Here is a 25581-nt window from a genome sequence, read left to right as displayed (position 1 = left end):
CTGGAACCTTCAATAGTTTAAAAATTCTTCTCTACCCAATGCCATCACTGATTTATTAAGAAAACTGAGGGTAAAGGCACTGGACTGGCCAAGCATGTCTCCAGACTTAATTAAGACTCCAGCTGAGAATCTGTGGGGCACCCTCAATCGCAAGGTGGAGGACCACAAAGTCTCTAACATCCACCAGCTCGGTGATGTCGTCATGGAGAATGGAAGAGGATTCTAGTGGCTCATCTGAACTCTACTAAACTCCATGCTGAAGAGAGTTAAGGCAGTGGTTGAATATAATGGTGGTCACACAAAATAATTACAACTTGGACATAATTTGGCCATTTTTACTTAGGGGTGTACTCCCTTTTGTTGCCAGTGGTTTAGACATTAATGGCTGTGTGCTGAATTATTTAGAGAACACACCCAATTTACACTGGTATACAAGCTGTACACTGACTATTTTACATTGTATCACTGACTACTTTACATTGTATCAAAGTGTCATATCTTCAGTATTATCCCATGAAAAGATATAAAAAAATATTTAAAAAAATGTGAGGGGTGTTCTCACTTTTGTGATATACTGTATATGGCAGTTTGTGGAAAAGAGGTAAAAAACATTTTTAATATGCAACAGTAGTAAGACATTTAAAAGCTATGTAAGTCTGAGATCACCATAACTTTGAACACGCAACAGAACTATATCATGTTATTTAAACCACACAGTAAATCCTTTAAAAAAAAACCTAAAATATAATGATAGATTGCCTTTGTTTTCCACCCCACTAAAAATTAATAAATGCTATATTGCATAATATAGTATATTAATCCAAAATAGCAGCATTAACAAATACAACTCATTCTACAAAAAACAAGCAATCCTATGGCTACAACAGAATGATAAAAAAATGTTTTTAGTCTTTTTAAAGGCAGAGCTAGAGAAAAAAAAAGTGCAACATACTTCAATACCAAACTATACCACTACATAACGGATAAAGAACTACCCATACAAACCATCAACATTCAAGGCACTGGTACATAGAACTTTACATAGAACTCGTAAAGAGAACCAATCACACAGTTGGTCTGAGATGCTTTTTGTCGAAAACAGACAACATGTGCTTCATATTATTCGGTTAGAAAGCGTTGTTTATATTCTACAGGTGTGTCATTTGCCGTTGCTAGAATCACAGTGCACAGAAAGACAGCAGTGGATTCATCTCTGAGCGAGTGCTTAAAAGCCAGTGACTTGTCTCTGCTGCTGACAAACAACGAGGAGTCAACCCGTGGTTCTGCTTTCTCCCCAATCCCTCTTGATTTTTTTTCTTTTTTATACATTTTTTTAACTAGCAATTTGATGTTTGATCATTTGAGGCAATGAGGCGGAGGGTAATTTACGTTATCAGAGAGGAATAAGGGGTGTTCGGAACCCAGATGTAAGACCCATTCCATTGCTAAAAAGCCATTGTAATGTAATGAGGCTCCAGTCAAGTGCAGATAGTAATGGAGAGGAACATTTTACATTCATCTACCTACCTGAGCCTTCACAGACTCAGGCGATAACTTTAACATAGAGGGGGGAGATATATCCAAATTGCTGGGCTATCTCTGTATCATTGTCACAGAATTCTTCAGGCAAGAGGGGGAAAAAAGCAAACAGTGGACATCTGAGTTATTATACCAAATGCAATGTCAGCAGGACAAAAGTGTAAGCTCTTCAGCTTTATAAAAAATGTAAAAAATAGCGTTAACATTAGCAGTATAAACAGACAAGCAGGTGTAATTATATGATGGTATGTGATGATCTTCAGAGCTGAAACTGTTTATAATCCAAGCCAGTAATTAAGTGCAATGCAAGGATATAAACTAATGTACCATCTGCTACAAAGTGCTCTATATATCTCAAGATGATCCACCTTGAATGCCACAAACCATCTAACAGTTCAAGACAATTTTCCTTAATGAGATTCACAGAAATTATAGATTAAAGATGGCATTCCTAGATGATATAAAAGGTTGCGGTGGACCACGAGCATCTATTTTTTTTTAAAAAAACTATCAAGAATAGATTTTGATTTGTATAATTATATTTTAAAAATCTAAATATGTATGGTGCCGACTTTCTGTATATTATTTCTGAACTTCTATACCAGAAGAAAAGATACTGGTTGAGTCCTTAAGCCTACGACTAATTAAACTACTCAAGGCAGGGTGGCAGATTGACCAGCACCCAAAACAAATGCCCCTTTACCTTTTGATAAATGACAAGTTACAGATATATCATCTAAAAATTCTCAATTCTTTAAGCAAATCTGGTATGCTCCAAAATGGGCAACTTTTTTTCTCCTGAAAAAAAGGAATGCAGTCAATAATAAGTTACTACCCATGTCTTTAAGGAAATATGTGCTAGTATTTCTACTTTGGCCTCAAAAGATGGGGTCATGGTATAGACATCATATAAGGGATTCCCTGATTAACCCCTTCAGCCCCAAGCCTATTTTGACCCTAAAGACCAGGCCATTTTTTGCAATTCTGACCAGTGTCACTTTATGAGGTTATAACTCTGGAACGCTTCAACGGATCCCGGTGATTCTGAGATTGTTTTTTCGTGACATATTGGGCTTCATGTTAGTGGTAAATTTAGGCCGATATTTTTTGCATTTCTTTGTGAAAAAATCGGAAATTTCGCGAAAATTTGAAAATTTTGTAATTTTCAAACTTTGAATTTTTATGCTCTAAAACCAACGAGACATATGACACAAAATAATTAATAAATAACATTTCCCACATGTCTACTTTACATCAGAACAATTTTGGGAAAAAAAAAAAAATTAAGGAAGTTATAGGGGTTCAAAGTTTATGAACAATTTCTCATTTTTACAACAAAATTTACAAAGCCACTTTTTTTAGGGACCACATCACATTTTAAGCGATTTTGAAAGGTCTACATGACACAAAACACCCAAAAGTGACACCATTCCAAAAACGGCACCCCTCAGGCTACTCAAAACCACATTCAAGAAGGTTATTAACCCTTCAGGTGCATCACAGTAACTAAAGCAATGTGGAAGGAAAAAATGAACATTTTACTTTTTGCAACAAAAATGTTAATTTAGCCTCAAATATTGCATATTCACAAGGGTAGCAGGATTAAATGAACCCCCAAAATTTGTTGGTCAATTTCTACTGAACAAGCAGATACCTCATATGTGGCAAAAAGCACTGTTTGGGCGCACGGCAGGACTCGGAAGGGAAGGAGCGCCATTTGACTTTTTTGAACAGAAAATTAGCTGGAATAGTTAGCCGCACCATGTTGCATTTGGAGAGCCCCTGAGGTGCCGAAACAGTGGAGCTCCCCACATGTGACCCCATTTTGGAAACTAGACCCCTCATGGAATTTATCAAGATGTTTATTGAGCACTTTGAGCCTCTGGGGGCTTCACAAAAGTTAATAGAGTTGAGCCGTGAAAATAAAAAAAAATGTTTTTACCACAAAATTGTTACTTCAACCAGGTAGCTTTTTTTTCACAAGGGTATCAGGAAAAATTGCACCATAAAATGTATTGTGCAATTTCTCCTGAGTAGACAGACACCTCATATGTGGTGGAAATCAAATGTTTGGGCGCACAGCAGGGCTCGGAAGGCAAGGAGCGTCATTTGACGTTTCAAACGCAAAATTGTCTGGGATAATTAGCGTATTCCATGTTGCGTTTGGAGACCCCCTGAGGTGCCGAAACAGTGGAGCTCCCTCACATGTGACCCCATTTTGGAAACTAGACCCCTCATGGAATTTATCTAGATGTTTGTTGAGCACTTTGAACCTCTGGGGACTTCACAAAAGTTAATAGAGTTGAGCCGTGAAAATAAAACAAAAAATTTTTACCACAAAATTGTTACTTCAACCAGGTAGCTTTTTTTTTCACAAGGGTATCAGGAAAAATTGCACCACAAAATGTATTGTGCAATTTCTCCTGAGTACACAGACACCTCATATGTGGTGGAAATCAAATGTTTGGGCGCACAGCAGGGCTCGGAAGGCAAGGAGCGTCATTTGACGTTTCAAACGCAAAATTGTCTGGGATAATTAACGTATTCCATGCTGTTTGGAGACCCCCTGAGGTGCCGAAACAGTGGAGCTCCCCCACATGTGACCCCATTTTGGAAACTAGACCCCCATGGTATAGAAAAAAAAAACAGTGGCAGATGGGGGGGGGGCGGCAGATGGGGCGGCAGCAGATGGGGGGGCAGCGGCATATAAAGGGAGCATCTGTGATTGTGAGACGGCGGCTGGGATAGGGTGGGGGCGGATGGGAGAGGGCGCAGTGGATGCAGGAGTGGCAGAGGATGGTGGGGATGGGGGATGGGTGGGAAGGGGAGTGGGAGGTGAGATTGGGGATAGTTACCCTACAGGATGGATCTAGGCAGCTGGATCACGGGAGATGAAGGAGGCAGCAGATCGGGGAGGGTGAGAAGTGGGGGAGGGAGCGCAGCGCAGATCACGGAGGAGACAGGTGAGCAGAGCACAGATCACGGGGGTGAGAGGTGAGGGAGAGCGGACAGCAGATCACGGGGGTGACAGGTGAGGGAGCACAGATCACGGGGTGACAGGTGAGGGAGCACACATCACGGGGTGACAGGTGAGGGAGCACACATCACGGGGGTGACAGGTGAGGGAGCACACATCACGGGGTGACAGGTGAGGGAGCACACATCACGGGGTGACAGGTGAGGGAGCACACATCACGGGGTGACAGGTGAAGGAGCACAGATCACGGGGTGACAGGGGAGGGAGCACACATCACGGGGGTGACAGGGGAGGGAGCGCACATCACGGGGGTGACAGGGGAGGGAGCGCACATCACGGTGGTGACAGGGGAGGGAGCGCACATCACGGCGGTGACAGGGGAGGGAGCGCACATCACGGCGGTGACAGCGGAGGGAGCGCACATCACGGCGGTGACAGGGGAGGTAGCGCACATCACGGCGGTGACAGGGAAGGGAGCGCACATCACGGCGGTGACAGGGGAGGGAGCGCACATCACGGCGGTGACAGGGGAGGGAGCGCAAATCACGGCGGTGACAGGGGAGGGAGCGCACATCACAGCGGTGACAGGGGAGGGAGCGCACATCACGACGGTGACAGGAGAGGGAGCGCACATCACGGCGGTGACAGGGGAGGGAGCGCACATCACGGCGGTGACAGGGGAGGGAGCGCACATCACGGCGGTGACAGGGGAGGGAGCGCACATCACGGCGGTGACAGGGGAGGGAGCGCACATCACGGCGGTGACAGGGGAGGAAGCGCACATCACGGCGGTGACAGGGGAGGGAGCGCACATCACGGCGGTGACAGGGGAGGAAGTGCACATCACGGCGGTGACAGGGGAGGGAGCGCACATCACGGCGGTGACAGGGGAGGGAGCGCACATCACGGCGGTGATAGGGGAGGGAGCGCACATCACGGCGGTGACAGGGGAGGGAGCGCACATCACGGCGGTGACAGGGGAGGGAGCGCACATCACGGCGGTGACAGGGGAGGGAGCGCACATCACGGCGGTGACAGGGGAGGGAGCGCACATCACGGCGGTGACAGGGGAGGGAGCGCACATCACGGCGGTGACAGGGGAGGGAGCGCACATCACGGCGGTGAGGGGACGAGCAGCTGATCACGAGGGAAAGGGGCCGGGCAGCAGATCGGGGGGGGACCGGTGGCACTGTGGCAGATGGAGGGCGGCGGCGGTGGATCGGGAGGTGTGGGGGTGAGTGTGCGGGCAGCAGATACGAGGGGTGGGGGTGCGAGTGGCAGATCGCGGCGGAGGGCAGCGGCGGCGGCGGATCGGGAGGTGTGGGGGTGAGTGTGCGCGCAGCAGATACGAGGGGTGGGGGTGCGGGTGGCAGATCGCGGCGGAGGGCAGCGGATCGGGAGGTGTGGGGGTGAGGGTGCGGGTGGCAGATCGCGGCGGAGGGCAGTGGCGGCGGATCGGGAGGTGTGGGGGTGAGGGTGCGGGTGGCAGATCGCGGCGGAGGGCAGCGGCGGCGGATCGGGAGGTGTGGGGGTGAGGGTGCGGGTGGCAGATCGCGGCGGAGGGCAGCGGCGGATCGGGAGGTATGGGGGTGAGGATGCGGGCAGCAGATACGAGGGGTGGGGGTGCAGGTGGCAGATCGCGGCGGAGGGCGGCGGCGGATCGGGAGGCCGGTTTCATACAGTGCAATGGCAGCGCGGCAACTTCCGGGTCCCATGCTCCGGTCTCATAACAGCATGGGACCGGAGCTTGTCGCCCTGCCATTGCACTGTGTACACTCACTGTGCTGGCGTGCTGCAGGGACAATGACGGGGGTGGTCACCGGCAACAGGTCCACTGTGATTGGAGACAGCGGTCACAAGGCCGATCTCTCCAATCAGAGTTACTGGAGCTGGGGGAGGGTGATCCAGTGAGGTCACCCAGCTCCAGCCAATGGCCAGTGCTATAGCTGCACTGGCCAGGGCTGGATTTCAATGTTTCAGTCACTTTAAGTGGCTGGAACATTACAGTGGCTGTGATTGGTTGAGCGGCGTTCGTCAGCGAATCACAGCCTTCGTAGGTCCGGGGAGGAGGCACCACCCCTCCTGAGGTCAGGTACAGGTCCCCTCCTCCCCGAATCTGCGGTTTATCCTAACTTTTCGCAGTCACCGGAGGCTCTGGTGCCGCGATTACGCCATGACGGAAAGATCCGTCCTTGGTCGTTAAGGCCCAGGGCACAAGGACGGATCTTTCCGCCCATGGTAGTGAAGGGGTTAATAACCCCACTATCAGTGTGCTACTCCTGTGCCAGCAGCCGCTGCTGCTCGGATCCGGGCCTTCTGTGAGTGGCCTGAGGGTCTCCGAATCTGGGGGTCTCGCGAACATGACAAATAAAAAGGGGGGGACGTAGATGTACGGGCTAGGCCGTATTAAGTTTGTGACGCCACCCACGGTGTGTTGTGAAGTGGGACACCACCGCTGCTATTGTGGGGCACCCGAGGGTGATGTAGTGATGTAGTGGCAGCTTGATGTTAACCTCTCCGTGGGTAGGGATGGTTGCCCCGGGACCCAGTGTCTTTGTGCAGGGTATAGCGATGGCAAGGGCCGGCGCACCTGAGCAAGCAGGGGGATGTTTGGTTACTCACAGCAAATGAATCACACGAGTCTTTTGGTAAACCAAGGTGCTGGTGGCCGGCTGCTGCGGCCGGTTGCATTCAGGTCCCCCACCCAGGCTGGTGGTCGCTGTCTTTTTCCCTCTGCACTTGCTTTGTGAATGGTGGACTGCCGGGTCTGGAACTCAGGAGTCCGCTCCCGGCTGGATGTGGCCTAAGGAGCCGTGCCCGCAGACGCTGGCCCGTGTGACCTATGGGCCCTGGTGGTGGCCTTATCCCTATCGGTGGGCTGTTGTCTTCTTTTAGGGACTTTGGGTGGGACAGGACCTACTGTATAATCCTGCCCTCAATCGGTTAATTAGCTAGGCCACTGGTTTCAGTCCTGGCTATAGGGTCCGAGTACCCCCTCTGTGCTACAGTTTCAGGGTCAGTTCTCCGTGTCGATACCGGCGGGCTACAACCCTGTCCCGGTCCACCTCGGATCTGCCAAGCTGACGGAGACCACCGTCTGCCACCTAGTCAAAGGCACCAGGGCTCCAACCCTGGCACGGTTCAACTTGAACTTCCTCTGCTGGAGCTATACCTAGCTCCAGCCCACACTCCTCTCAACTTGAACTACAAAACTAATCTGTTTGCTTTCCCGCCCCGGGCTGTCTAGACCCCGGGGTGGGCGTGTCCAACCACCTGGTCCTGCCCACTGGTATGCCTATCTTTCCCTAAGGGGGGGTGACTAGGGTTTCAGGTCGGCTGTGTGTTACCTAAGTGAGGAAAGGTGTTATGTGGGGGCCTATCTGTGACTACCTGGCTTTGCCAGGGCGTCACATCAGTATAAGGAGCAAGACAGTTCTGGTCAACTCAACACCACATTGTATTACTGGGGATATTTTAGGCGTGACCTACATCTTTTATGAGTAATAACAGAAGACCCCATTAAAGAGAACCTGTCAGAATGATTTTGCAAGTAAAACCATGGCTGTAATGGCACTGTTATACAGATTAAATTGAAACCTTAGTAAAGAAATACACTTTGTGGTTCTTCTTTAATGAGCATTTGAAGTTTTTGGGTAATACGATTTAGATGCATAGATGCGGGACTGTGAGTAGGGTCTTCTGCTCCTGTCCTGTCCCTCCACTTGTCTCTGGTGTCTGAATGACAGTTGACTGCTTTGTGAGTATAGTGCTTCATGCTTAAAATTTTGCATTGGTGCCATCTTTGCCTTTGGTAAGTGGGCAGATTGATTTCCTGGCAGTCTAAAATGTTGCTGTTTGCAGCACATATGCAGAGTTTGGCTCAATGACATATCTATGGGATATCATTGAGCCAAGATTTCAATCTGTACATTTGTTGACACTAGAGATGAGTGAGCGTGCCTTAAGCTGGTGTCACACATAACGACGACGACAACGACGTCGCTGCTACGTCACCATTTTCTGTGACGTTGCAGCGACGTCCCGTCGCTGTCGCTGTGTGTGACATCCAGCAACGACCTGGCCCCTGCTGTGAGGTCGCCGGTCGTTGCTGAATGTCCAGCTTCATTTTTTGGTCGTCACTCTCCCGCTGTGACACACACATCGCTGTGTGTGACAGCGAGAGAGCAACGAAATGAAGCGATCAGGAGCCGGCACTGGCAGCTGCGGTAAGCTGTAACCAGCGTAAACATCGGGTAACCAAGGGAAGACCTTTCCCTGGTTACCCGATGTTTACGCTGGTTACCAGCCTCCGCTCTTGCTGCCAGTGCCGGCTCCTGCACTGTGACATGTGGCTGCAGTATGCATCGGGTAATTAACCCGATGTATACTGTAGCAAGGAGAGCAAGGAGCCAGCGCTAAGCAGTGTGCGCGGCTCCCTGCTCTCTGCACTGTGACATGTAGCTGCAGCACACATCGGGTTAATTAACCCGATGTGTGCTGCAGGAGAGCAAGGAGCCAGCGCTAAGCGCGGCTCCCTGCTCTCTGAACTGTGACATGTAGCTGCAGCACACATCGGGTTAATTAACCCGATGTGTGCTGCAGGAGAGCAAGGAGCCAGCGCTAAGCGCGGCTCCCTGCTCTCTGAACATGTAGCACAGCGACCTTATGATCGCTGCTTCTGCTGTGTTTGACAGCTAAGCAGCGATCATAACAGCGACTTACAAGGTCGCTGTTACGTCACCGAAAATGGTGACGTAACAGCGACGTCGTTGTCGCTGTCGTTTAGTGTGACACCAGCTTTACTTTGCTCGTTACCTGATCGAGCATTGGAGTGCTTGGATACTCGCTGCGCTTGACCGAATATTGCGGATGCTTAGATATTTCATCCGTGAAGCAACTACCACAATGCACAGACTTGCTTCACTGTATAATTTGAGCAGGCACCCCAGTCAGAGCTATTTGCAGTCTCTGAATGGCCCTCCCAGGGAATGATCAAGTGTATATGTGGTGCCCTGGGCAAGCCAGGACGTCACAAGCACTACACCAACACACCCCACACTCCCGGTCAGGCACACCTTAGTCAGACAAAAACCCTTGTTGCCTTCCTCCAGGGGCTGATATCCACACCAGGGGGTAGGCCAGGCGGTTGGTCCTGCCCACCGAGGAGTTCACAGTCCTGGAGGCGGGAAAAGAGAGTAGATAGAGTTTGAGAGTGAAGTGGTAAAGGAGCAGACAGAAAGTGGTCCGGGTGTGTGGCCCGGACGAAACAGCAAGGTTGGCAGACGGTGGTGACCGTCTGCAGGAGAGGCCTATTGGAGGCCGTAAGGACCGTGGACGGGCGGTGGCCCGGCGGTACCGGACCGGTACGCAAAGAGAAGCCAGCACCATCCGGCAGGGGCTTACGGGCCCCGGCAAGGCTAGGAGTCGCCGTGCAATTTGTCAAATCCGTTAGCGAAGGGAACCTTCTGGGTTTCCCAGCAGCCAAGTCCCGACAGAAGGCAACAGTCCAACCGTTAGAGGGAAACACAGTCACCGCCAAGGCTAAAGTTCCCAGGGCCAGAGCCTGCGGGCAAAAGGGGCTCCTTCAGCAACCTTCAAGCTGGGGAGCGGGTTACCGGTGGGAACCCATTGGAACCGTTTACACTACACAGGTGCAGGGAAAGGCAGTCACCACCAACCTGCCGGGAGGAGAAACACCGCAGCCGTCTGTGGGACCCGTCCATCCAGCCGTTTGTTTTACCGGAGACTTTGTGTACATCATTGGCTGAGTGAGTACCACCGTGCCGTGCGGCACAGCGCTGCCCCCGCGACCCTGCACCTCGCCAGGCCCCGTAACCCGCCTGCCATCCATCCCTACCCCATCACCGGGCCACGGGACAACCAACCCCCTACCCACGGAGGGGAGAACTAACATCCAGGCTGCTCCCTGTCATCGCTCCCGGGATCCCCGTCCAGAGCAGCGGTGGTGTCACCAATCTCACCACAACCGTGGGTGGCGTCACGGACAATATCAATCCCCACAATCAATTCCCCCTTTTCACTCACGGGCGAGGAACGCTGCTCGAGTCCCCGGGATCCGGCCCACCGCTTGAGCCACCACCGAGCAGCAGCAGCCGGACCCGAGCAGTGGGAGAGCGCAGCGTCCCCTCCTCCACTCGCGACAACTTCGCGTTACGAACAGGATCTTACCGCTCTGCCGTCAGGTAGAGGTGCGCCTTGTGACCGCCGGAGGTGTCCGGCCGAAAAATTTGAGAAGCCGCCATCTTGGGCGCGAAAAATTCCCGCTCGAGCGTCTCCTCGAGCAGTGTATGCGCGAAGGCCAAAATCTCGCCCCTGTAGAGGAGGAGCCGAAAAGAGACTAAGGGGGACTGATGGCGTCAGGCCGCATGTAGCCCGCGGCTATAAAAGCAGGGACGCCAGGACCCTGCGGCCATCTTGTTGCTGGTTCCTGGAAGAGGCCGCCAGAGCCATGTTTATGCCGTCCCGCAGCACCGTAGCCCCCGTGCCTGGAACCGCGGCGTGGGTGGAGATCCGGACCGCTCAGCTCCAACAACGGCTGCAGGTCAAAATGCAGCTCCTCCTGGAGGAGTGGGAGGCCGACATGGCGGAGGTTGTGGCGACCGTGCGGAGACGCGAGGAAGAGGGAGTTTTGGAAGGGAGGGTGAGTGACCCACACCCCTGTGCCCCTAGTGGGTCGGTCATCGCGGCCAAGGGACTCGGTCCAAACCCGCTCGCCCTGCTACCTCTCCCGCTACCCGTATTGGCTGCCGCTCCCCCGCCACTAGGCCCGCTACCACCACAACCGGTAGCGGTACCCCGCACGTCCGCCCCGGGCGGATCGGCCTGCAGCCGGAGCCCGTGATCGACCAGAACAGCTACCGTGGAAGGTGCCGAAGCCTGAACTGGAGGTATCTGCAGAGACTTCCCCCGAGCCGGAGCCGACAGGCCGCTCCGTGCAGGAGGCCAGGTGGAAGAGGACCCCTGCGCCCATCCCCCCCACCTCGGCTGAAGTTGCTCCGGGTTGCCGTTGCAGGGCAGCATCCCAGGCCAAGTCACCGCGGGACCTTCCACCCAGATTGTCAGTGGTGGGCAGTGTCAAGAAGGTCTCGCGGGGCCCGACCCATGTGCCGGAGCTCGCAGCAGCCCCGTATTTGGACGGAGCCGACACCGCTGGGCCCGGAGATCGTGGAAAGGGAGAGGAAGAAAGCAGAGTTGGTGGCCCGCACGATCCGGGAAAAAGAAAGCCTCCGGCAAGCGACCTTCCGTGTCCGGGGCCCCCTGTATGAAGGGCAGGTGAGGCGGTTTGATGTCCGCCGGGGCTATGGCTTTAATTTACGAGCCGGGCCTGGAGGTCAAAGTCTTTGTAGCCCGGCGGGATGTCAACGCCCACCTGCCAGAGGAGCACCCAGGCCGCAACCTGATGCCGGGAGACCTGGTGCAGTACACCCGGCACTGCGGGGAGAGGGGGTGGTTTGCGTTGGATGCAAAGTTGAGGGGCAGCCAAGAGGCCCGGGTGTCCACCACGTCCCCTCCCTTAGCCGACACCAAAGAGTCTGAGCAGTGATGGCAGCGGAGCCCCGTTGCAAGTTGTCCCCGTTGGGACCACCAAAGTACTGTTGTGAAAGTTTTGAAAATGATAAGTGAATGATTACCGAGATGTTACCTGATTTTCAGCCCAGATTAGAACCGGTCGTTACCGGCAACTGTTGTCCCCGTGGGGACTGTTTGCAATCAACGCGTAGAAACTGCTACGGACAAGCCCGAGAACTGGCAGGGCAACTACGAACTTGTGGTGTGTAAATAAAAATGTTGGCTAAACCGTTACCGCCTCCGGAGAGGCTGATTTGGAGGATGGGCCTGGAGGGAAGTGATAGCCCAGGTTCGCCACTACCGCAAACGGTGGCGATATGAGGAGACTTAAATGCCTTGCAATGCTATTCTGGAAAATGTAATATACAAATAGCCTCTTCAGAGAGCAAGAGGACTTTAACTCTAGTGCCATCCATTGGAAGTAGCAATCCTAAAATCATTATCGACCTTTATATTAAGTAAATATATTGATTTAATCAGTATAACAGTGCCATTATGGCCATGTCTTGACTTTAACTTGCTTCTACAAAAAGCACATTTATGTATTGTTAAATTTTATGGGTATACAATTTATACAATTGTGGTTGCCAATGTGATGGGCACAAAGTTAGGAATTATGTATTCAGAATAAATAGCTTTTACTGATGCTTGATCAAATTACTGTGAGTATAGTCACTGTTAAATCTGTGTTTTGTATGTCACAGAATAGAATTGTGGGTAATACTGGATGTGGCGAACCTGACTGAACATTACCAGCCCCTGGAGAATCCATTGTACAGCTGGCTGCTGTGATGTGAGAAGAGAGGAAACAGATTTACTGCTTTAAAACCACCAAATTTTTGTGAGGTTTATTACTGGTGAGTGTACTGCTATTTCCAAAACCGATAACTTAATGTTGTGATCGCAGTGAACAAGACACATCATTTTGTTCAAGAAAATATAAGACCTCATTCGTATTTGGCTGTTCTTTAAAAATAAAACCTAGAATGGCCAAATGGGAGGCATAGACTGAGATCATTGCCTTTAGAACAGGTAAAATACAGTATATCTTTGTACCATGTTAGACAGTAGAGATAAAAAATTGGTTAAAAGAACTGAAGTCCTCAGTGGTTCTGGTATCCTCCATTTTGATACAAGTAAAATATATCTTTGTACCGTGTTAGCCAGAAACCATCTTTTCAGTTAGCCATTAAAAGGTATCAACCACTGAGAACTTCAGTTCTTTTAAACAATTTTTTGCCTTTAGAACTACATTGAAAAAAATAGACACTGACGCTGCTTACATGGCTTAAAATGGACTGGCTCTCCTGAGACATCTGTTTTAGTAAATATTTGTATTCTCCATGAAATTAAATAACATTTAAAGAGCATATTTACTTAGAAATTTGCATGGGGCTTTTCCTTTTCTAGTCCTTTTTGAAAGTCTCAAGTATTTTACTGCATCTAATAGATTTTCATCCAGGATCGCCCGAATTTAGCTCCATCCATCTTCCCATCATCTCTCAGCAGCTTCCCTGTCCTTGCTGAAGAAGAGCATCCACAAAGCATGATGATGCCACCACCATGTTTGACAGTGGGGATGGTGTTTTCTGACTTAACACCCTGCCCTGTAACCAGGCTGTATCCATTCTCTTTTATAGCAGGATTTTTTCTGCCCAGGCACATAGGTTTCTAACCCAGATAGAGGCATTTCAAGTTAGGGTCCCGGTATATACTGAAAGTGATTACCTTGTCGGGATTATTGGGCTTACATGCATTGGCCAATACATAAGCTAATTATCTCTTTTTTTTTCAAATATTCCTATAGCAGTAATAGAATGCCAGAGTTCTGTTATTGAATGCTAGCATTTTAGAGTGCAGCTGTATGTATTTTTAGAATTAGTTTTCCACCAGACATGCACTGCAACTTTGTCCACATGGTAGCTGTGTCCCCCACATGGCAGGCAGAAGAAAGTGTTTTGGTAAGATGAAACCAAAGAAGACAAAATGTTGAAAAGTTCATCGGGTATGAATGCTTTTTAAGGTACTGTTTTTGCAACTGTGACATGATACAGTATGTAGTGACCATACTACTCTCCATTGACAACGGGAGTGATAACACACAACTGTAAATTTATTCATACATTTCCAAAAAATAGGAACCATCAAAAAAATAATTCCTTTATATTCCATTAAAAATACTGAAATAATCCTACGTAATTGACATACCCCTAAGGCACTTAAAGGGAACCTGTCAGGTCCAATTGCTAATCCCTGCCTAATTGTCCCTGTATCTAGTAGCATAGATAAAGAGAGCTTTAGAAAAAGTATTCCTAAAGATCTTATATTGTATGCAAATGAGGTGGGGACTAGTCCCTAGGACATTAGTTCCCCTGGCTATTCGGCCACATTAGCATGTTAGTACATCCCTTTGGGCGTGCTAACATGCTAATGAATGTGCAGCGTCAGAGGATGACCTCACTCACCTCTCCACTGCCACCACCGCCCAACACTGGATTTCGGCTCAGTGCACATGACCCCGGAGTTCCGGTCATTCGCACTATGAAGCCGGGTGTATGCATCCTGGCTTCAAACTGAAGTAGTGCGCATGACCAAAACTCTGGGGTCATGCGCACTGAGCCGAACTCCAGCGTCGGTGGCAATGGCAGTGGAGAGGGCAATGAGATCATCCTCTGACGCATCACATTTATTAGCATGTTAGCACTCCCACAGGGACATACTAACATGCTAATGGGGCCGAATAGCCAGGGGAACTAACGTCCTTGGGACTAGTCCCCTCACTCTTTAGCATACGATAAAAGATCTTTAGAAATACTTTTCTAAAGAACTCTTTATCTATTCTAGCGTATACAGGGACAGTTAGGCAGGGATTAGTAATATGCACCCAGAACTGCTCGTGGTTCTATGTCCATAGTGGACCTGACAAATTCCCTTTAAGGTCCAATTCATCTTTTGCAGTTTTTAAATCAATTGTTTTTTTTGACTTGTGGCTTTCACTGTTTTTTTTTTTTCTCCAAATACATTAAAGTGGCACAATTCATGTTTTTTGCATAAAGCCTTAAACTGTCTTTTTCACTGCATTTAACCATTTTTTTGCAAAACATTTTAGTGCAGATAGTTGATGTTTTCCATAATGCCTTAAAAAATGTGACTTTTTAACTGGCATATATAAAATCACTCAAAGGGGAACTTAAGAAGAGTTGTGGAAAAGCCACATTGACTTAAAAACCAGGAAACAGAACAAACAAAGGATAACTTTGCAAATCATTTGATGAGTTTGTTGCAAACCACAAAGTCATTAATTGAGAGATAGTCACATATTAGGGCAGAGTCACACTTGCGTATCACTTCTGATGCGGGAGCATTGGATGAGATATGCTAATGACCCTCGGCTCAAGGTCTCTTGCGAGCGTGAGTCAAGTATCATGTGACTGTTGCTGAGATCGGATCAGAGTTTTGGAGGAGAGGGAGGGATTAATATCCCTATCTCCTCCATTGTGAGCCTGTGTGTATATCGCACTGCACTTGTATAACATCCTAGTGTAGTTCAATATTTCTCTCGCACCCAAAGATTTGTATGGGTGTGAGTAACACCGCTCTCGCAGACATTTGCAGCATGCTGCAATATTTTCTTCAGTCCATTTAGGGCTGAGGAAAAAGTCACAGATCTGAGCTGCAGCATTATCGTAAATGGGGCCAAGTGCAATGCCAGATTTTCTCTCATTGCACTCGTGCGAGTCATACGCAAGTGTGACTCTACTCTTGCACTAATGGCCTATCCTTAGGATAGATCATAAATATTTAATCAGTGGGGGTGCGAAAACCAGCACCTCTGCCAGCAGTGGTAAGTTTGAGATGAGATGCACAGTTCCGTTAATTCTATAATTGCCATGGCTGGGTACTGCTTTAAATCAATAGGGGGCAGGTGTTTAGTACTTAGCCACAGCCACTATACAGTTAATAGAGCTATGTATTTCTGCTTCACAACTGAAGAACTGGGAACAGTTGATCGATGGGATGCTAGATTTAACACCCCAACCCCATCAGATATTAATGACCCATCCTAAGTATAGGCCATCAATATAACAGTCCTGGACAAATCCTTTAAGATTAGCACCAACCTAGTATAGGGAGATTTAGAAGCAATGCAATGCTTCCTAAAATATAAAATATTTGTTGCGGACGGGGGCTGCTGCCGCTGCAGGGGCTGCTCGGATCCAGGTTCGTTATTGCGGCTCGAGTGGTGACCAGACCCGGGCTCGTACGGCTGTGCGTCCTCACAACCGTAGGAAGGGAGTATTTACAGTGGATTGATTTGTCGGTGACGCCACCCGTGGGTTGCAGTGAGGTTTGGTAGCACCACTGCTGCCTGGTGATGGGACGCCCAGGGCTGATGGAGCGGGGCAGCAAGGTGGGATCCCCTCCACAGGTAGGGGAGGTGTAGTTCCAGGGCCCAGGTACACGGGAGTAATGGCTGCTGGTGCGCTGGGTTGGACCGGGGATCAATGGTGTACTCACAGTTCAAAGACTCCCACACAAAGTCCAGTGGTAAACCGAATTGCCAGTGACCGATCGCCTCTGGCGGGTGTACTCGGGTCTCACACCCGGGTGTAGCAAACAGGGGTCCCTTCCTCCTGCACTCAGTGTCTGTGTCTTCTCTGGGACAACTCCGCTTGGAACGGGGAGGTCCACTCTCGGTACTGTGTATGTTTGGGAGCTGTGGCCCGTGAAATCTGACCCTTGGGATTTCTGTGGGTTCTGACGGACACCCTATCCCGAACATTGGGCTTCCTTTTCGCTCCCTGGGCTTCTGTGGAAAAAGGCCTGAAACCTTGTCCCCGGCTGGTCAATTAACAAGGGTGCTTGCAACCATCCTCGTCCTAGGGTCCAGGTACCCAACTGTGCATGGCCTTCAGACCGGATTCCCGCTGTCAGCACCGGCGAGCTACAACCCTGCCCCGGTCCACTTAAGGTCTCCTGTGACTGGATCTCCGTCGTCTATGGTCCTGCTTGCCATCTGCCACCTAGTTCGGTAGTCCAGGGGGCACCAACCCCTGACTCACTTCCACTCTGCACTTGACTACCGTCAGACTGTCAGAACTGAACTTGACTACTGCGTTTCCGCCCCTGACACCTCAGGACCCCTAGGTGGGCGCTCCCATCCGCCTGGTCCCGCCCACTGGTGTGTCCCTATTGTCATGAGAGGGTGGCTAGGCTTTAATGGCTGTGTGTTGCACCTGGATGTGGGTTTTGTGTTGGAATCAAGGAGGGTGGACTACTTCTGTGACTACCTGGTTTTGCCAGGGCGTCACATATGCATATATTGTTTCCCAGGGAGCTCCTCCTGGCCTAAAAATCTTCCAATGCCATATTGGCATTTTTCTAAATAATTTTTACATCTTGGATCCTTTGTCAAAAACTTCTCAGCCAGTCATCCAGTCTTATACATTGCACTGGTGAAAGGCAAGAACCACCATATTAGTTATCTGCAATTAAAGGTCTTGTCCTTTGGAGAAGATTATGGTTTGGCTTTTTTAGATTTAAAGTCAAGCGATAATGTTATCTAACGGTTATTAGCTTCTAGGATTGCTACCTCTTATTAATGGCACTAGAGTTTCTGTTCTCTTTCTGTGTGAAGAGTATAATTGCATAGGTTCTTATATAAAAAAATATCATTTCTTTTCTTCCAGAATCTGTAGAGCATAATTCTTCAGGAATACCAAAAATGGGTTGTGCAGTCTTATCCCATGTCAATGTATGGTTCCTATCCAGTACTGCGCTTAGTGTTCTTAATAATGAAGCTTCACTGGAATAAGCAATGCCCTACACTTTTTAAGTAGCGGAAGAAAATGACTGATAACGCTTAAGGTTTCTTATTAATGGAGCACTGAGCAAAGGATTGACTTACCGCTACAGCTAAGAGGTAATGGAACTAAGGTGCATCAATTTCAATTGGCAGCAAATCGTAACTATCCGCTGCTGACCACATAAAGCTAAACAGACCCTTGTTTTGTTTCTACTACTTCCGCAGCATTCTTGGCTGTTACTCTCAGTCAGGATCTTTTACAAATACAAAACCAAGAATATTCATTGACATTATCATTGTAGAATGGCTCCCCCTCCTCTGCAAACTCTTCACCCTGTCAGAAGGTGACATTTGCTATTAACCTTATATTGGACCATTTTGTAAATCAATGTCACTTACATTTAATAACAAGTGTAATCAAAGGAATTATGCAAATTTAATTTGATGCTTCTTGAATTATGCAAATCTGCTCCAAATATAATGAGTTCTGACATGTGCCCGGTTGGAAAATGTTTCATTACCTCTTTGGTTATTGCCCTTATTATTATTTTTGTTCTCAATTATTATTATTTGTTTGCTGGAACCTATAGGCTGGCAAGCTTTAATGTAAATCCAACATACTTGTTCCTCAAGCCATTTTTCTATTACTAAGCAAAAGGATACAATAAAAATATTGAATATTCGCACTGCAGGAATGATAAGGGTTATTTTTATTGAGGGTCCAAGCGTCAGTATTCCAGAGAAAATCAGGATTTTACGGTACTGATGTACTCTCACTTTATTTAATCACATTGACTAGAACTTAGCTGGAACCAGGGTCAGATTATTATGAGAGCAGTCTGGCCAACTGCCAGGGGTCATGGCTTTGGGGGGTGGGTGGGGGAGCTTGTTCTCATTCTAATTTTTTTTATGACACTTGCTGCCAATGGAGAATTGCAGAACAGATATAGTAATTACAGGAAGCCATTTTTTACCTTCAGCTTGATTTCTTCTCTATGACGTCATCATCATTAGAGTTGAGCGCGGTTCGTGGTTCGTGGTTCTCCAGTTCGCGGCTCGAGTGATTTTGGGGCATGTTCTAGATCGAACTAGAACTCGAGCTTTTTGCAAAAGCTCGGTAGTTCTAGAAACGTTCGAGAACGGTTCTAGCAGCCAAAAAACAGCTAAATCATAGCTTGGTTTCTGCTGTAATAGTGTAAGTCACTCTGTGAATCAAACTATTATCACATTTCAGTGTATAGTGTGCGTGAACAGCGCCTTCAGATCACTGCTGTTTCTATAATGGCGATCGCCATTTTTTTTTTTTTTTTTTCTTGTCTTCCTTCCCTAAGTGCGCGCGTCTTGTGGGGCGGGCCAGCATGTCAGCCAATCCCAGACACACACACAGCTAAGTGGACTTTGAGCCAGAGAAGCAACGGCATGTGTGATAGGATCTGCATGTCACATGTCCCTGCATTATAAAACCGGACATTTTCTTCACGGACGCCATTATCTGCCTTCTGCGTCTTTGGTGTCAGACATCACTGTCGCAGCTCCGTCTTCCTGAGTCCTATAGCCGATACAGCTGTATGCGCTGCATACACAGCGTTAGACAGCTTAGGGAGAGCACTTTATAGCAGTCCTTTTAAGGGCTCCAACCGGCAGGGTCAGAGAGCCATAGGTGACAGGTCCTGCAAACAGCAACAGCGTCTGTGTAGCCCAGGTCAGGGATTTCCTACCTGCATTTCACCATTAGGAGGGAATAGAAAGGCAGGCTTCCATTCCTCTACCCAGAGCACCACAATCCTGCCACTGTACCCTCTTGTCCTCTGCACACTCCAACTGATAACTAAGCCATTATACTAGCAAACACTCAGTGTACCTAGTGGCATCCTATACGTGGCTATTGGACTTTGCTATAGTCCCACTAGTGCAAAGACATTTGCAGAGCGCGTCTGCCTGCATTGCACACTACAACTCATTCTAACCAAGCCATTATACTAGCAAACACTCAGTGTACCTAGTGGCATCCTATACGTGGCTATTGGACTTTGCTATAGTCCCACTAGTGCAAAGACATTTGCAGAGCGCGTCTGCCTGCATTGCACACTACAACTCATTCTAACCAAGCCATTATACTAGCAAACACTCAGTGTACCTAGTGGCATCCTATACGTGGCTATTGGACTTTGCTATAGTCCCACTAGTGCAAAGACATTTGCAGAGCGCGTCTGCCTGCATTGCACACTCCAACTCATTAAAACCAAGCCATTATACTAGCAAACACTCAGTGTACCTAGTGGCATCCTATACGTGGCTATTGGACTTTGCTATAGTCCCACTAGTGCAAAGACATTTGCATAGCGCGTCTGCCGGCATTGCACACTCAAACTCATTTTAACTAAGCCATTATACTAGCAAACACTCAGTGTACCTAGTGGCATCCTATACGTGGCTATTGGACTTTGCTATAGTCCCACTAGTGCAAAGACATTAGCAGAGCACATCTGCCTGCATTGCACACTACAACTCATTCTAACCAAGCCATTATACTAGCAAACACTCAGTGTACCTAGTGGCATCCTATACGTGGCTATTGGACTTTGCTATAGTCCCACTAGTGCAAAGACATTTGCATAGCGCGTCTGCCTGCATTGCACACTCAAACTCATTTTAACTAAGCCATTATACTAGCAAACACTCAGTGTACCTAGTGGCATCCTATACGTGGCTATTGGACTTTGCTATAGTCCCACTAGTGCAAAGACATTAGCAGAGCACATCTGCCTGCATTGCACACTACAACTCATTCTAACCAAGCCATTATACTAGCAAACACTCAGTGTACCTAGTGGCATCCTATACGTGGCTATTGGACTTTGCTATAGTCCCACTAGTGCAAAGACATTTGCAGAGCGCGTCTGCCTGCATTGCACACTCCAACTCATTAAAACCAAGCCATTATACTAGCAAACACTCAGTGTACCTAGTGGCATCCTATACGTGGCTATTGGACTTTGCTATAGTCCCACTAGTGCAAAGACATTTGCATAGCGCGTCTGCCGGCATTGCACACTCAAACTCATTTTAACTAAGCCATTATACTAGCAAACACTCAGTGTACCTAGTGGCATCCTATACGTGGCTATTGGACTTTGCTATAGTCCCACTAGTGCAAAGACATTAGCAGAGCACATCTGCCTGCATTGCACACTACAACTCATTCTAACCAAGCCATTATACTAGCAAACACTCAGTGTACCTAGTGGCATCCTATACGTGGCTATTGGACTTTGCTATAGTCCCACTAGTGCAAAGACATTTGCATAGCGCGTCTGCCTGCATTGCACACTCAAACTCATTTTAACTAAGCCATTATACTAGCAAACACTCAGTGTACCTAGTGGCATCCTATACGTGGCTATTGGACTTTGCTATAGTCCCACTAGTGCAAAGACATTAGCAGAGCACATCTGCCTGCATTGCACACTACAACTCATTCTAACCAAGCCATTATACTAGCAAACACTCAGTGTACCTAGTGGCATCCTATACGTGGCTATTGGACTTTGCTATAGTCCCACTAGTGCAAAGACATTTGCAGAGCGCGTCTGCCTGCATTGCACACTCCAACTCATTAAAACCAAGCCATTATACTAGCAAACACTCAGTGTACCTAGTGGCATCCTATACGTGGCTATTGGACTTTGCTATAGTCCCACTAGTGCAAAGACATTTGCATAGCGCGTCTGCCTGCATTGCACACTCAAACTCATTTTAACTAAGCCATTATACTAGCAAACACTCAGTGTACCTAGTGGCATCCTATACGTGGCTATTGGACTTTGCTATAGTCCCACTAGTGCAAAGATATTAGCAGAGCACATCTGCCTGCATTGCACACTCCAACTTTTTTAAACTAAGCAATTTTACTAGCAAACACTCAGTGTACCTAGTGGCATCCTAAACGTGGCTATTGGACTTTGCTATAGTCCCACTAGTGCAAAGACATTTGCAGAGCACGTCTGCCTGCATTGCACACTACAACTCATTGTTACTAAGCCATTATACTAGCAAACACTCAGTGTACCTAGTTGTATCCTAAACGTGGCTATTGTACTTTTGTCTATTCACAGTATTGGAACGATATTTGCAGCACGTCTGCCTGCATTGCACACTCTAACTTTTTTAAACTCAGCCATTTATAGTAGCAAACACTCAGTGTACCTAGTTGTATCCTAAACGTGGCTATTGTACTTTTGTCAATTCACAGTATTGGAACGTTATTTGCAGCACGTCTGCCTGCATTGCACACTCAAACTTTTTTAAACTCAGCCATTTATAGTAGCAAACACTCAGTGTACCTAGTTGTATCCTAAACGTGGCTATTGTACTTTTGTCTATTCACAGTATTGGAACGATATTTGCAGCACGTCTGCCTGCATTGCACACTCTAACTTTTTTAAACTCAGCCATTATACTAGCAAACACTCAGTGTACCTAGTGGCATCCTATACGTGGCTATTGGACTTTGCTATAGTCCCACTAGTGCAAAGACATTAGCAGAGCACATCTGCCTGCATTGCACACTACAACTCATTCTAACCAAGCCATTATACTAGCAAACACTCAGTGTACCTAGTGGCATCCTATACGTGGCTATTGGACTTTGCTATAGTCCCACTAGTGCAAAGATATTAGCAGAGCACATCTGCCTGCATTGCACACTCCAACTTTTTTAAACTAAGCAATTTTACTAGCAAACACTCAGTGTACCTAGTGGCATCCTAAACGTGGCTATTGGACTTTGCTATAGTCCCACTAGTGCAAAGACATTTGCAGAGCACGTCTGCCTGCATTGCACACTACAACTCATTGTTACTAAGCCATTATACTAGCAAACACTCAGTGTACCTAGTTGTATCCTAAACGTGGCTATTGTACTTTTGTCTATTCACAGTATTGGAACGATATTTGCAGCACGTCTGCCTGCATTGCACACTCTAACTTTTTTAAACTCAGCCATTTATAGTAGCAAACACTCAGTGTACCTAGTTGTATCCTAAACGTGGCTATTGTACTTTTGTCAATTCACAGTATTGGAACGTTATTTGCAGCACGTCTGCCTGCATTGCACACTCAAACTTTTTTAAACTCAGCCATTTATAGTAGCAAACACTCAGTGTACCTAGTTGTATCCTAAACGTGGCTATTGTACTTTTGTCTATTCACAGTATTGGAACGATATTTGCAGCACGTCTGCCTGCATTGCACACTCTAACTTTTTTAAACTCAGCCATTATACTAGCAAACACTCAGTGTACCTAGTTGTATCCTAAACGTGGCTATTGTACTTTTGTCAATTCACAGTATTGGAACGTTATTTGCAGCACGTCTGCCTGCATTGCACACTCAAACTTTTTTAAACTCAGCCATTTATAGTAGCAAACACTCAGTGTACCTAGTTGTATCCTAAACGTGGCTATTGTACTTTTGTCAATTCACAGTATTGGAACGTTATTTGCAGCACGTCTGCCTGCATTGCACACTCAAACTTTTTTAAACTCAGCCATTTATAGTAGCAAACACTCAGTGTACCTAGTTGTATCCTAAACGTGGCTATTGTACTTTTGTCTATTCACAGTATTGGAACGTTATTTGCAGCACGTCTGCCTGCATTGCACACTCTAACTTTTTTAAACTCAGCCATTATACTAGCAAACACTCAGTGTACCTAGTTGTATCCTAAACGTGGCTATTTTACTTTTGTCTATTCACAGTATTGGAACGATATTTGCAGCACGTCTGCCTGCATTGCACACTCTAACTTTTTTAAACTCAGCCATTATACTAGCAAACACTCACTGTACCTAGTTGTATCCTAAACGTGGCTATTGTACTTTTGTCAATTCACAGTATTGGAACGTTATTTGCAGCACGTCTGCCTGCATTGCACACTCAAACTTTTTTAAACTCAGCCATTTATAGTAGCAAACACTCAGTGTACCTAGTTGTATCCTAAACGTGGCTATTGTACTTTTGTCAATTCACAGTATTGGAACGTTATTTGCAGCACGTCTGCCTGCATTGCACACTCAAACTTTTTTAAACTCAGCCATTTATAGTAGCAAACACTCAGTGTACCTAGTTGTATCCTAAACGTGGCTATTGTACTTTTGTCTATTCACAGTATTGGAACGTTATTTGCAGCACGTCTGCCTGCATTGCACACTCTAACTTTTTTAAACTCAGCCATTATACTAGCAAACACTCACTGTACCTAGTTGTATCCTAAACGTGGCTATTGTACTTTTGTCAATTCACAGTATTGGAACGTTATTTGCAGCACGTCTGCCTGCATTGCACACTCAAACTTTTTTAAACTCAGCCATTATACTAGCAAACACTCACTGTACCTAGTTGTATCCTAAACGTGGCTATTGTACTTTTGTCAATTCACAGTATTGGAACGTTATTTGCAGCACGTCTGCCTGCATTGCACACTCAAACTTTTTTAAACTCAGCCATTTATAGTAGCAAACACTCAGTGTACCTAGTTGTATCCTAAACGTGGCTATTGTACTTTTGTCTATTCACAGTATTGGAACGTTATTTGCAGCACGTCTGCCTGCATTGCACACTCAAACTTTTTTAAACTCAGCCATTATACTAGCAAACACTCACTGTACCTAGTTGTATCCTAAACGTGGCTATTGTACTTTTGTCAATTCACAGTATTGGAACGATATTTGCAGGACATCTGCCTGCATTGCACACTCAAACTTTTTTAAACTCAGCCATTATACTAGCAAACACTCACTGTACCTAGTTGTATCCTAAACGTGGCTATTGTACTTTTGTCTATTCACACTACTGCAAATCTATGTGCAGCACCTCTGCATGACAACCTCGTGCTCTGTTTTTAATAAGCTATAATGATAGCACAAAATACTGCCATTTTGTGGCATCATAGAACTGGCTGTTGTATTCCATTAGTGCCCCACTGGTGACAAGCTATTTCTAGCACCTCTACATCACACCCTCATGCACATTTAGCTACGCTAATGTTATAGCAAACTCATGGAATTCATTGCTGCATTTCATAATTCGGAGGGATAGAAAGTCAGGCTTCCTTTAGCTTTTCCTTCTGTTCATAGACAGCATCTCCAAGACAAATTTCCCCTCCACGTCTAAGTGTGGAGAGGCAGCTAGTGCGCATGCGTGTGCCGATGTACCCCAGCTGCAGCATAATTACAGTGTTTCGCCTAGTGAGTATGCTCAGCCTGACTGTGCCATTCCTGACGCTAAGTCTTCATTTCGGGATACAGCGCATGCTCCCACACTAAGTGTGAAAAGCCTCTTTGCACAGGTGCTTGCATTCTGTGCCGGGTCTAAGTCCTGTTTTGTGCCTAGACACCATGCTAAAGCTGATAGTCTTTTTTCAGAGACTGTATTTCATGCTACTGAGCATGCTCAGGCACTTCCTGCATCAGAGACTAGGTCCGGTAATGAACTCTTTGGCCCTGGCCCTGATGTGGGGGTCCCATATAGACCACAGGGCATCAGGTGTCCTCCCAAATGGCTTGCAGAGGCCCACACCTATGACTTGTCACCGCATTATTGATGGTCAGACGATGACTGGTGAGGTGTTTGGGTCATGGCAGCCATGAGGTCATCATTGAAGTTGCGT

The sequence above is a fragment of the Anomaloglossus baeobatrachus genome, chromosome 5 (genome assembly GCF_048569485.1).
Source record: "Anomaloglossus baeobatrachus isolate aAnoBae1 chromosome 5, aAnoBae1.hap1, whole genome shotgun sequence".
Lineage (NCBI taxonomy): Eukaryota > Metazoa > Chordata > Amphibia > Anura > Aromobatidae > Anomaloglossus > Anomaloglossus baeobatrachus.
This window is presented reverse-complemented; position numbering follows the sequence as displayed.